Raw genomic sequence first — 14,048 nt, 5'->3', positions numbered from 1 at the left:
GACGTCAGCAAGGCAGTCTGCCAGCAAGGCTTTGGAGACGACACGGTGCACCACCAGCAGTTCAGTTTGACCGAGGAGGGAAAGGACTTGCAACACGAAGATGGCAAACGCCCTTCGCCAGCCTTTCTTTTGGTTTTGAAAGAAAGAAAGAAAGAAAGAAAGAAAGAAAACAAAGCCAGGAAGTTGTTTGGGGCTGCCGTGATGCATTATACATCTCTTTCAAAGCCATTAAACATTCTTCCAAATTTATTCTCTTTGACTCTAAATTCATTTGTTAAACGTGTTGACAGTGGCCATTTCTTCTCAATTTCTCCCCAGTGTGGTGCTGAGCCCTGCGGTGACAATTCCGGCCGCTGCCCCCAGCTCAGTCCCTCGCTCCTGCCCCGGGGGCAGGATTTGCCTGTCCCCCAGGCTGGGGAGGGGGCATTTACCCCCCTCGGCTGCCCCACACAGAGCTCAGGGAGGGGAAGTGCCCCTGGGCGGGCAGTATCTCCTCTTGGGGGGATCTGCCCTGGCGGGAGGATCGGCCCCTGGGTGGGGGATTTACAGCCGGGGAGGGGATCTCTGGCCCTGGGGGGCATCTCTGCCCCAAGGGGGATCTGCCCCTGGGCAGGAGCTGCCCCTGGGCAGGGGAGCTGCACCTGGGGAGGGGGCATTTGCCCTGGGGGGAAGCTTTGGTCATGGCGGGGGCTATCTGCCCCTGGGCAGAGCTTGACCCCTGCGGGGGTCTCTTCCCACTGGGGGAGTGCCTGACCGGACCCGGTACCGGGAGGGTTAGGCCTGACGAGGCTGGTACCGGGCCAGCACTGGCGGGTCAGGCCTGACTGGGCCAGCACTGGGTACTCTGGGCCTGACTGGGCCAGCACTGGCGGGTCAGGCCTGACTGGGCCAGCACTGGGTACTCTGGGCCTGACTGGGCCAGCACTGGCGGGTCAGGACTGACGGGGCCAGCACTGGGTACTCTGGGCCTGACTGGGCCAGCACTGGCGGGTCAGGCCTGACTGGGCCAGCACTGGGTACTCTGGGCCTGACTGGGCCAGCACTGGCGGGTCAGGCCTGACTGGGCCAGCACTGGGTACTCTGGGCCTGACTGGGCCAGCACTGGCGGGTCAGGACTGACGGGGCCAGCACTGTGGGGTCTCCGCCTGACTGGGCCAGCACTGGCCGGGCACCGGTGGGTCAGGGCCCATGCAGGGAGGACCCCAGGAGAGAGGCGAGGGGAAAGTGGGTTCCCTTCCGCTCTAACCGGCTTTGTACTGGGATGGGACACTGCCAGCCGGCATGTGGGAGGCACGTGCCATAATGCCCACCCCATTTACTGCCTGCACACAACCCGAGGCGTTCACGCCTCCGCCCAGCCTGACCACAGAAGCGTCTCCAGAGGGATCCTTAAACGATCCCAGCTGCAGCTCTGGGGGAAATGCTGGGAAATGAGGGTTGGTGTGTTAGGATGCTCCCTCTTCTCGCTCTTCCAGGCCCAGAATGGGGACATGCAGTCGGGGGGGTGTTCTGCAGGGGTCTCCCTCTTGGGGGGGTGCACGGAAGGTTCCAGAGGGGTCATCTTAGCATTTTATTAGATGACTTTCTTAGATGAGTTTACTCTAGGATGATTAGGATGATGATGATATGATTCGGCATTGGAGGGCAGGGCGGGACATACTGGTGCACCCGCAGGCCTGGGCCCTCCGGGGACCCCACACACCCGCCCCACGTCCTCCTGGCACCCCCTGAATGCCTGGGGCTGCCCAAGCTCCTGGGCCCCACTGCCAGCCCCAGTCCCCACACGCCTGGGTCCCCTCGCTGAGCCCCGTCTCCCCCCAGCTCTTCTTCACAACAAAACCTCGTCATGGCCATGGCCGGAGCTACTCGCAGCGTCCGGCCGCACCGCACCTTCCGGGGGGACGTGGCCCTGCTCTCTGGGGGTAAGGGGGCACGGACGCCTGGGTCCACTGCGGAGGGCTTGGCGACGGGGCTGAGTGAGTCCCCAGCCCCCCGCCACGTGTCCCCTCTGTCCCCACAGGCATCACCTTCCTGCTCTTGTTCGTTCTGTTCGGGATCTTCGTTGTGGGGCTGGGACTCTTGCAGGAAGGGCAGAGAGGAGGCACGAGTCCCAGCCCTGCCATGGGGCACCCAGGCATCCCCCTCCTGTCTTACAGGAAACTTGGAAATAGTTCTACGTTGTTTAGTGCTACAAACTGTTGGCTATTGTCGGTTGTTCTAAAGTGGTCATAAAGAGAAGGATGTTCCTTTCCTTCGGCCTGGCGGTGGCATTCGTCCCGCTCCTGCCCTGCACCACCTTCCTCCTCCTCTTCCTCTTGGTCCTGCTCCTGCCCCTCTTTCTGCTGCAGGACCACGTGCTGCCGGCCCTGCTCGTCCTTGGCAGAGGCGCGCTCCCCGTCGCCGGCATCTTCCTCGCCCGCCTGCTGCCGGCCCTGGCTGCCTTGGTGGCACATGGTGGTGGTGACGCGGGGCCGGTGCTGCCGCGGGGCGCCAGCCCTCCTGCTGCGGGCTGGGGCTGGCCGGTAGCCATGGAGCCCGGGCGTGGCCGGGCGACACCGTGGGGCCATTGTGATGTCGCTGGTGACGTTGGCCCTGTAAGGCGCCCCTGTCACAAAGGGTCTCGCCACGGCACCCCTATAAAAGCAGGGCGGGGGGCACAGAACTCCACTCGGCCAGCCCACCATGGCACGGTCGCTGCGCAGCAGCACCCGCAGCAGAAGCGGGCGCCGCCGCCGCCGCACACCGGACCGCTCCCAGAGCCAGCGTCGGCGCCGCTATGCGCGGAGCCCACGCCGGCACCTGGCACCCCGGCGCCGGTCTCCCAGGAGCCGGCGTCGGCGAGGGACACGCAGGCGCCGCCGCTGAGCCCACCTCAGCGGTGGCCGTCTGCGGAGCCAGTGTCCCCAAGGGCCCCGGCCACCACCGCCGCTGCACCACCGCGGCCCTGGCTCCAAAAATAAAGCTGGAATGATTGCATGACGGGTGTGCGTGTCCCTGCAATCCCTGCGTCTCCCCTGGTGTCGTGTCCCATGGGTGGGCGTCCGCGTGCGCTGGGGGGGTGTGTCCCAGGGCTGCACATGTCCAGGACCAGCACACGTCTCCAGAGCTAGAGATGCCCCAGCCTGCCTGCTCCTCTCCTAGCTCTGACCCCAGTCTCCATGTCCCAGCTCATCTCCAGGTCCCAAACCCATCTCCATGTGCCAGGCCATCTCCACGGCCCCAACCCAGCCCCAGCTCCCCAAACCATCTCCATGGCCTCAACCCAGCTCCACGGCTTCAACGCATCTCCACGTGCCCAGCCCATCCCCATGGCCCAGCCCATCTCCATGGCCCCAACCCAGCTCCATTTCACAGCCCATCTCCACGGCCCCAGCCCACCTCTCTTTCCCCAACCCAGCTGAACATGCCTAACCCAGCTCCAGGTCCCAACCCAGCTCCAGGTCCCAGCCCATCTCCACATCCCCAGCCCAACTCCGCCTCCCAGCCCATGCTACGGCCCCAGCCCGTCTCCACGGCCCCAACCCATCTCCAGGCTCCAGCCCGTCCTGGCGTGCTGGAGAGGCCCTTGCAGCTGCCGTTGGTCCTGGCACATGAGGTGAGACGAGGCTGTGCTGAACAACAGTGGCACCTCCCTCCCGGGGAATGGGGAAGCTGCCCTTGCCCTAGGCAGCTCTTTCTTCAAGGGATTGCACTTGCCCGAGGCAGAAAGAGGAGGCCCAGAGCGCTCCCCGAGGTGGACCGCTCCTGAGGTGGGGGGGCTAATGGCAGCGCACTGACTGACGTCAGCAAGGCAGTCTGCCAGCAAGGCTTTGGAGACGACACGGTGCACCACCAGCAGTTCAGTTTGACCGAGGAGGGAAAGGACTTGCAACACGAAGATGGCAAACGCCCTTCGCCAGCCTTTCTTTTGGTTTTGAAAGAAAGAAAGAAAGAAAGAAAGAAAACAAAGCCAGGAAGTTGTTTGGGGCTGCCGTGATGCATTATACATCTCTTTCGAAGCCATTAAACATTCTTCCAAATTTATTCTCTCTTGACTCTAAATTCATTTGTTAAACGTGTTGACAGTGGCCATTTCTTCTCAATTTCTCCCCAGTGTGGTGCTGAGCCCTGCGGTGACAATTCCGGCCGCTGCCCCCAGCTCAGTCCCTCGCTCCTGCCCCGGGGGCAGGATTTGCCTGTCCCCCAGGCCGGGGAGGGGGCATTTACCCCCCTCGGCTGCCCCACACAGAGCTCAGGGAGGGGAAGTGCCCCTGGGCGGGCAGTATCTCCTCTTGGGGGGATCTGCCCTGGCGGGAGGTTCGGCCCCTGGGTGGGGGATTTACAGCCGGGGAGGGGATCTCTGGCCCTGGGGGGCATCTCTGCCCCAAGGGGGATCTGCCCCTGGGCAGGAGCTGCCCCTGGGCAGGGGAGCTGCACCTGGGGAGGGGGCATTTGCCCTGGGGGGAAGCTTTGGTCATGGCGGGGGCTATCTGCCCCTGGGCAGAGCTTGACCCCTGCGGGGGTCTCTTCCCACTGGGGGAGTGCCTGACCGGACCCGGTACCGGGAGGGTTAGGCCTGACGAGGCTGGTACCGGGCCAGCACTGGCGGGTCAGGCCTGACTGGGCCAGCACTGGGTACTCTGGGCCTGACTGGGCCAGCACTGGCGGGTCAGGCCTGACTGGGCCAGCACTGGGTACTCTGGGCCTGACTGGGCCAGCACTGGGTACTCTGGGCCTGACCGGGCCAGCACTGGCGGGTCAGGCCTGACTGGGCCAGCACTGGGTACTCTGGGCCTGACTGGGCCAGCACTGGGTACTCTGGGCCTGACTGGGCCAGCACTGGCGGGTCAGGCCTGACTGGGCCAGCACTGGGTACTCTGGGCCTGACTGGGCCAGCACTGGCGGGTCAGGCCTGACTGGGCCAGCACTGGGTACTCTGGGCCTGACCGGGCCAGCACTGGAGGGTCAGGACTGACGGGGCCAGCACTGTGGGGTCTCTGCCTGACTGGGCCAGCACTGGCGGGTCAGGCCTGACTGGGCCAGCACTGTGTACTCTGGGCCTGACTGGGCCAGCACTGGCGGGTCAGGCCTGACTGGGCCAGCACTGGGTACTCTGGGCCTGACCGGGCCAGCACTGGCGGGTCAGGACTGACGGGGCCTGCACTGTGGGGTCTCTGCATGACTGGGCCAGCACTGGCGGGTCAGGCCTGACTGGGCCAGCACTGGGTACTCTGGGCCTGACTGGGCCAGCACTGGCGGGTCAGGCCTGACGGGGCCAGCACTGGGTACTCTGGGCCTGACTGGGCCAGCACTGGCGGGTCAGGCCTGACTGGGCCAGCACTGGGTACTCTGGGCCTGACTGGGCCAGCACTGGCGGGTCAGGACTGACGGGGCCAGCACCGTGGGGTCTCCGCCTGACTGGGCCAGCACTGGCCGGGCACCGGTGGGTCAGGGCCCATGCAGGGAGGACCCCAGGAGAGAGGCGAGGGGAAAGTGGGTTCCCTTCCGCTCTAACCGGCTTTGTACTGGGATGGGACACTGCCAGCCGGCATGTGGGAGGCACGTGCCATAATGCCCACCCCATTTACTGCCTGCACACAACCCGAGGCGTTCACGCCTCCGCCCAGCCTGACCACAGAAGCGTCTCCAGAGGGATCCTTAAACGATCCCAGCTGCAGCTCTGGGGGAAATGCTGGGAAATGAGGGTTGGTGTGTTAGGTTGCTCCCTCCCCTTGTCGCGAATGAGAGGTTTAGAGGCCGCTTAAAGAATCACCGTCAAAGAAATTGGCAGAAAGTGATTTTAACAGAGATTTATAAAGGTGCGACCTAATAGAATTCGATGGCAAGCTTCACTCTATTACTTTTTACATGGGTGAAACATATAAGGGAAAATCATCTAAGGGTTTATATTTCAGGGGCAGTCTAGGTTTCATTCACAATTTAGCAACACTTAATTATCAACTAATCATTAACAAACTTTAGTAACGCCTAATCATTAACTATTCAATATTTGCAAAGTAGGTTAGTAAGTCTACTACAATCACGACTTAATTACAGATTATGCTTACTATTAGTTCACGCACACACAGAGAAATGTATATATATATATATTATGTACAGAAGGTATACCTGTTAAAAATTCCCCTCGATTTCAGCGAAGAAATACTCACGTCGAATGTCTAGGCATTCTCTCTCAACGGGCAAACGGTTGAGCTTCGAAAGGGACTCACCCAGGACCCAGCGGTCTTCCGAATATCGTAGGCCTGAAAGATTGTAAGCTCTGAGAGGCTCCCACTCAGAGGGAGATGCTGGGTTGTCCCGGTTTCGGTTGCTCCGATGCTGGGATAATGGGGCCAGTAGCCTGGAATTAGAGGGGAAGGAAGCCCAACAGCTGGGATCCCTTGCTAGGGAAGGAAGCATTGACAAAGCAATTGGAAAAGGGACACAGGTCCTCAGCCTCTGGAGGTGACTGCTGTCAGGCGTGAAGGAAAGGTATCCCTTCAAGGAAGATGTTATATATCGCCCAAGCAAATGGACCACTATGGAGAGAGGTATCCAGTACCTGAGAGAATTAGGCGTGCTGGAGGTGGTTTATAGTGACCTGGACGACAACCAAATGCCCAAAGATCCAGATGACGTCCAGTGCACGCGACCCATGTGGCGGAAGTTGGTACGGAGCGCACCAGCATCGTATGCCAGTTCGTTGGCAGTATTGTCCCGGGCAGAGGAAGAAGCACCAACGGTGGATGTCTTAGTTAGCAGACTTCGGGATTTTGAAGAAACTATCTCCTCCTCCCTTGCCTCGGCTGTGGAGAAACTGTCCCGAGAGGTGCAGCAACTCAAAGATGATAGGTCCTATTCTCCACCTGTACGGACCAGTATCTCAGCCATTAGGAGTCAGCGTTTTTCTCCTCAAGAGAGAGGATATCGAAAGTACACACCACGGGGCACCCTGTGGTTTTACCTATGTGACCACGGAGAGGACATGAGGCAGTGGGATGGAAAACCTACCTTGACCCTAGAGGCACGTGTACGTGAGTTGCAAGGAAAAACAATGACACAAGGGGGTTCTTTCAGGAAAAATGCTGCTCCAGTTGTCAGGAAAAACCTGTCTCACGACGATCCGGTTTCCAGTGAACAGTTCCCCAGACAGAGTAGAAGGGCTGATCTTACTTTGGACTGTAATGAAGGAATTCTTGACTCACGTTTGCAAGAAGTGAGAAGCAGATACTATGACCAGGAGTAGAGGGGCCCTGCCTCCGGCCAGGTGGAGGAAAGGGACAACTGGGTTTACTGGACTGTGTGGATTCGATGGCCTGGCACATCAGAGCCACAGGAGTATAAGGCTCTCGTAGACACCGGTGCACAGTGCACCCTAATGCCATCAAGCTATAAAGGGGCAGAACCCATCTGTATTTCTGGAGTGACAGGGGCATCCCAAGAGTTAACTGTATTGGAGGCCGAAGGGAGCCTAACCGGGAATGAGTGGCAGAAGCACCCCGTTGTGACTGGCCCAGAGGCTCCGTGCATCCTTGGCATAGACTACCTCAGGAGAGGGTATTTCAAGGACCCAAAAGGGTATAGGTGGGCTTTTGGTATAGCTGCCCTGGAGACGGAGGAAATTAAACAGCTGTCCACCTTGCCCGGTCTCTCAGAGGACCCTTCTGTTGTGGGGTTGTTGAGGGTTGAAGAACAACAAGTACCAATCGCTACCACAACAGTGCACCGGCGGCAATACCGCACCAACCGAGACTCCCTGATCCCCATCCATGAGCTGATTTGTCGACTGGAGAGCCAAGGAGTGATCAGCAAGACTCACTCCCCCTTTAACAGTCCCATATATCCAGTGCGAAAGTCCAATGGAGAGTGGAGACTAACAGTAGACTACCGTGGCCTGAACGAAGTCACGCCGCCACTGAGTGCTGCCGTGCCGGACATGCTAGAGCTTCAATACGAACTGGAGTCAAAGGCAGCCAAGTGGTACGCCACAATTGACATCACTAATGCCTTCTTCTCCATCCCTTTGGCAGCAGAGTGCAGGCCACAGTTTGCTTTCACTTGGAGGGGCGTCCAGTACACCTGGAACCGACTGCCCCAGGGGTGGAAACACAGCCCTACCATTTGCCATGGACTGATCCACACCGCACTGGAACAGGGTGAGGCTCCAGAACACCTGCAGTACATTGATGACATCATCGTGTGGGGCAACACAGCAGAAGAAGTTTTTGAGAAAGGGGAGAGAATAATTCAAATCCTTCTGAAGGCCGGTTTTGCCATAAAACAAAGTAAGGTCAAGGGACCTGCACAGGAGATCCAGTTTTTAGGAATAAAATGGCAAGATGGACGTCGTCAGATCCCAATGGATGTGATCAACAAAATAACAGGCATGTCCCCACCAACTAGCAAAAGGGAAACACAAGCTTTCTTAGGCGTTGTGGGTTTTTGGAGAATGCATATTCCAAATTACAGCCTGATCATAAGCCCTCTCTATCACGTGACCAGGAAGAAGAACGACTTCAAATGGGGCCCTGAGCAACGACAAGCATTTGAACAAATTAAACAGGAGATAGTTCAGGCAGTAGCCCTTGGGCCAGTCCGGGCAGGACAAGATGTGAAGAATGTGCTCTACACCGCAGCCGGGGAGAATGGCCCTACCTGGAGCCTCTGGCAGAAAGCACCAGGGGAGACTCGAGGTCGACCCTTAGGGTTCTGGAGTCGGGGATACAGAGGATCCGAGGCCCGCTACACTCCAACTGAGAAGGAGATATTGGCAGCATATGAAGGGATTCAAGCTGCTTCGGAAGTGGTTGGTACTGATGCACAGCTCCTCCTGGCACCCCGACTGCCGGTGCTGGGCTGGATCTTCAAAGGGAGGGTCCCCTCTACACATCATGCAACCGATGCTACGTGGAGTAAGTGGGTCGCACTGATCACACAACGGGCCCGAATAGGAAACCCCAGTCGCCCAGGAATCTTGGAAGTGATCACGAACTGGCCAGAAGGCAAAGATTTTGGAATATCCCCAGAGGAGGAGGTGACACGTGCTGAAGAAGCCCCACTGTATAATAAACTACCAGAAAACGAGAAGCAATATGCCCTGTTCACTGATGGGTCCTGTCGCCTTGTGGGAAAGCATCGGAGGTGGAAAGCTGCTGTATGGAGTCCTATACGCCAAGTTGCAGAAACTGCTGAAGGAGAAGGTGAATCGAGCCAGTTTGCCGAGGTAAAAGCCATCCAGCTGGCCTTGGGCATTGCTGAACGAGAAAAATGGCCAGTACTTTATCTCTATACTGACTCATGGATGGTGGCAAATGCCCTGTGGGGGTGGTTGCAGCAGTGGAAGCAGAACAGCTGGCAGCGCAAAGGTAAACCCATCTGGGCTGCTGCATTGTGGCAAGATATTGCTGTCCGGGTAGAGAACCTGGTTGTAAAAGTACGTCACGTAGATGCTCACGTACCCAAGAGCCGGGCCACTGAAGAACATCAAAATAACCTGCAGGTGGACCAGGCTGCTAAGATTGAAGTGGCCCAGGTGGATCTGGACTGGCAACATAAGGGTGAATTATTTATAGCTCGGTGGGCCCATGGTGCCTCAGGCCATCAAGGAAGAGATGCAACATGTAGATGGGCTCGTGATCGAGGGGTGGACTTAACCATGGACGCTATTGCACAGGTTATCCATGAATGTGAAACATGTGCTGCAATCAAGCAAGCCAAGCGAGTAAAGCCTCTTTGGTATGGAGGACGATGGTTGAAATATAAATATGGGGAGGCCTGGCAGATTGATTATATCACACTCCCACAAACCCGACACGGCAAGCGCTATGTGCTCACCGTGGTGGAAGCAACCACCGGCTGGCTAGAAACATACCCTGTGCCCCATGCCACCGCCCGGAACACCATCCTGGGCCTTGAAAAGCAAGTCCTATGGCGACACGGCACCCCAGAAAGAATTGAGTCAGACAACGGGACTCATTTCCGAAACACCCTCATAGACACCTGGGCCAAAGAGCATGGCATGGAGTGGGTCTATCACATCCCCTACCATGCACCAGCCTCCGGGAAAATCGAACGATACAATGGGCTGCTAAAGACAACACTGAGGGCAATGGGCGGTGGGACATTCAAGCATTGGGACACACATTTAGCAAAAGCCACCTGGTTAGTCAACACTAGGGGGTCTGTTAATCGAGCTGGCCCTGCCCAATCAAGACTCTTACGTACTGTAGATGGAGATAAAGTCCCTGTCGTGCACATAAGAAATATGCTGGGGAAGACAGTCTGGGTTACTCCTGCCTCTGGCAAGGGAAAACCCATCCATGGGATTGCTTTTGCTCAAGGACCCGGGTGCACTTGGTGGGTGATGCAAAAGGATGGGCAAGTCCGGTGTGTACTTCAAGGGGATTTGATTTTGGGTGAAAATAGCCAATGAACTGAATTTTATGATGTCAATTGTTACATGATATTGTATATCGTTATTTCTATGGTTGCTATCAATGGTATAGCAGTGAAAATCACCCAGACTAACGAAGAATGAACTAACTCTGATGAAACTGAACAAGGTGCAACGATGATAGAACTGAACAAGTGCAGCAGTACCGAAATGAGAACTGGCTTCAGCATGCAACAGCCCAACACCACACACCATTTTTCTGGCCCTGAAAGACTGTTATGACAGATGGAGCCCAAAGTCGTGGACTAAATGAACTCAATGGACATTTGTATATATTTATGTATGTATATGTATTATATGTATGTATGTATGTATATGTATTATATATGTATATATATATAAAAAAGATAGTGGTGATTAATTGAAATGTATCGAAAAATGTGAGACCTAAGCATAACGTAAATGGTATGGAATAAGGGGTGGATACTGTCCTGGTTTCGGCTGGGATAGGGTTAAATTTCTTCCTAGTGCTGTGTTTTGGATTTAGTATGAGAAGAATGTTGATAACACACTGATGTTTTCAGTTGTTGCTAAGTGCCCTCCTAGTCCAAGGACAGCTCCCGTGCCTACTGACTGAGCTAGGCACACAAGATGGGAGGGAACATAATCAGGACAGCCAGCCCAGCTGGCTAATGGGGTATTCCATACCATGTGACGTCAGGCTTAGTATATGAAGGGTAGGCGTGATCCAGGAAGTGCCGATCGCTACTTGGTTATCGGTCAGCGCGGGTGGTGAGCAATTGCATTGTGCATCACTCATTTTGTATATTCTATCATTATTTATTATCATTATTTTCCCTTTTCTGTTCTATTAAACTGTCTTTATCTCAACCCACGAGTTTTTCTCACTCCTACCCTTCCGATTCTCTCCCCGTCCCACTGGGGGGGCGGGGGGAGTGAGCGAGCGGCTGCGTGGTATTTGGCTGCCTGCCAGGTTAAACCACGACATGGGTGCAGCTGCTGCGGTCCAGGGGAGCTCAAAGGGCCTCACTCAGGACCACCGTTTATAGGTTCACAAGATGGTTGGCTTTACTCATCCGTAAATTTCCATCCTGGCCACAGTCCCAGGTGGTAATTACTAAAGATTTCTCAAGGTTTCGGTGTTGTTCTGCTGGACACCCGGGCCAGACAGTGGGAGGATGTTCCCAGCCTCAGCTATGCAGAGTTTCTGATACAGTCAAGGAGCGCTCAACCGCCAGACTCAATACACCAAGGCCGAGGTTTCATGGGAATTTCTGAGATCAACAGGCGGCCCAGATCAACAAGTGGCCCAGGGAAGAAGGGGGGTATGAATGCACCACCACAATCCACCCCGTGACTAAAGTCAATCCATCTTGATCACAGAGTGGCGGTGTGGTCGCCTCTTGCTTCTGTGCCTATAAACAGATCAATGTCATATTCCAATTGCAATTTGAGGGAAATTTTTGGTTGGTATACTTAATTATTAATATACTTAACTATTAAGGTTTTATTAAGTACAATTAAGCAATGTTATATATGCGAGGAGGGTTTGGTATTAGTGCCATTTGTTTAGTTATTTTCCACACTTTAACACATAGAATAATGTTCAACAACAAGCATAGCAGAATAGAAATGAATAAAATTGTTATGGGATGTAAAACCCAATTCAAAGTTCCTGTTGCTGTTGGTGACTATCTAAATAAAACATCCCACCAGCGATGTTCTCCATCCTTCTTCACCTTTTCTAGGACATGATGTATCTTCTCTGCATCATGATGGACCGTAATCAGAGTTCTTTGTCCATTGTTTCGAATCTGGTTTAGCAATTGACTTAGGTCATCATGTTGTCACAGTTTTCGTACTAATGTAAGATTCATTCCAATGGGGGTAGGTAGTAGATCTTGATAAGATGTATAGCTTGATTGTAGCAACTGATGGGTTGTAACGGGAGCTGAATAGTTGAAGTCGCATCCCATAATCTTAGTAAAATTACAAATACAGATATTTGAGTGGTTAGATGTTTCCACAATTACGTTATCTGTAAATATAGAATCACAAAGCGTTCTCATGCAAACACATGCATGTCCAACATATGTAAGTACAGTTTCAGGGGTTTCATCAGGATGTATTTCAAAATTACAAACATTTTGTTCAGTGTCAAGACAAATGTCTTGAGCTTCGATTTGTGTATTGCTTTCACAAATAAATCCCTGTTGTTCTCACAAAACACATGCATCAACATCAATAGTTTGCCATTTATTCCCATTTTTTTGGGTCCATACTCTATGTTCTAACGGGTGGAGTACCGTTCCATTGTGATTTAATCCTAGCGCAATGATTGGGTATATGATATATACCGAAGCATTGCGTATTGTCAAAACAAAAGCTGTGACTTTGCTGTCAGTGGAGTCGTAAGTAAAATTGACTAGACGCCACCAAGCTTGAAATTCTTTTTCAAATTTAGTTGCATTATCCCAAACTACCTTTCGGATTTCAGTGGGCAAGGTGCCCTCATCACCTTCCCTTATAATAGCTGCCATGGTAGATTGTATCCATAATTGAGCCTGGATGCAGGTAAGAGCTAGAGAAATATTATTTTGAATTGTGCCAAATGTATTTGTGATTAGTTGGTGGTCCTTCTCATTAATTCTTTCCCATGTAGGCAATATATTAGCCAAAAGCCACTGGCTTGTTCCTAATGCTGTCAAAGATGATCGTAATGGGTGTTCTAATTTATGTAAATCACTTGTTGCCAAATTTATTTTGTTTGCTTAAAACTTCAGCATCCGCGCTGTTCAATATTCCTAGTCCCGTTCCCAGGATGCCAGTTACATCTCTCCTTGATCGTTTTGGAGAGGTGAGGGTTTGTCCATGTAGCCACGCTAACCATCCTGTAAAAGATGTATTCAGGAATGGTGAGCAAGCAGATTTAATTGTAGAGATATCAACTTGCGTTGATAGCTCCACTCATTTTAGAGACCACGATGGATTAAATAGCACTTGCTGTTGTCCTATGTTCTTGATTATCTAGGGATCAATGTTATAAATGTGAGGAGACAGTTTGGTAGGAGGCTGAGTTGGTGGATGTGGTTGTGCGGTATCAATCCTGAATTGAAAACCTAAGCTGGAATGAGAGTTAGGGTTTGTCCAAAGACACCTTACGAGTACTGAATGGGATATAGCAAAAGTATACCAACATTCTGGTTTAAAAGGACAGGTATGTATGTTGTCTTTTCCTTCAATGTTGTTTATAACAATGTGTAAGATTGTTGTCATACATTTAGTATGATTTGCAATTTGGCATCCTATCGAAATGGTGTCTCCTTTGGTTCCCTTTAAGGATGGAATTTGTTGGTTTTCATTTTCGTCTTTAATAATCCATTCCTGCCTATGAAAGGTGATGTTATTGTGTAGTGCTATTGCAGATAAATTTAAATTAGATGTAGGTATGTTAAAAGACACATATGCATCAATCCACGGCCACCCTGTCGTACACAAATTCCAAATTTTTCCTTCACTAATCATAAAATCAAACAATAGTTCTACACCACGATTACCCCAATACCACTCGATACCACTCAGAATTTAAGGAATTTCCTACTTTTATTTTTCTAATTTTTGCCAATTCATCTACCTTTTGATTCCAGTTTGTGGC

Source organism: Calonectris borealis, unplaced genomic scaffold (genome assembly GCF_964195595.1).
Source record: "Calonectris borealis unplaced genomic scaffold, bCalBor7.hap1.2 HAP1_SCAFFOLD_59, whole genome shotgun sequence".
Classification (NCBI taxonomy): Eukaryota; Metazoa; Chordata; class Aves; order Procellariiformes; family Procellariidae; genus Calonectris; species Calonectris borealis.
This window is presented reverse-complemented; position numbering follows the sequence as displayed.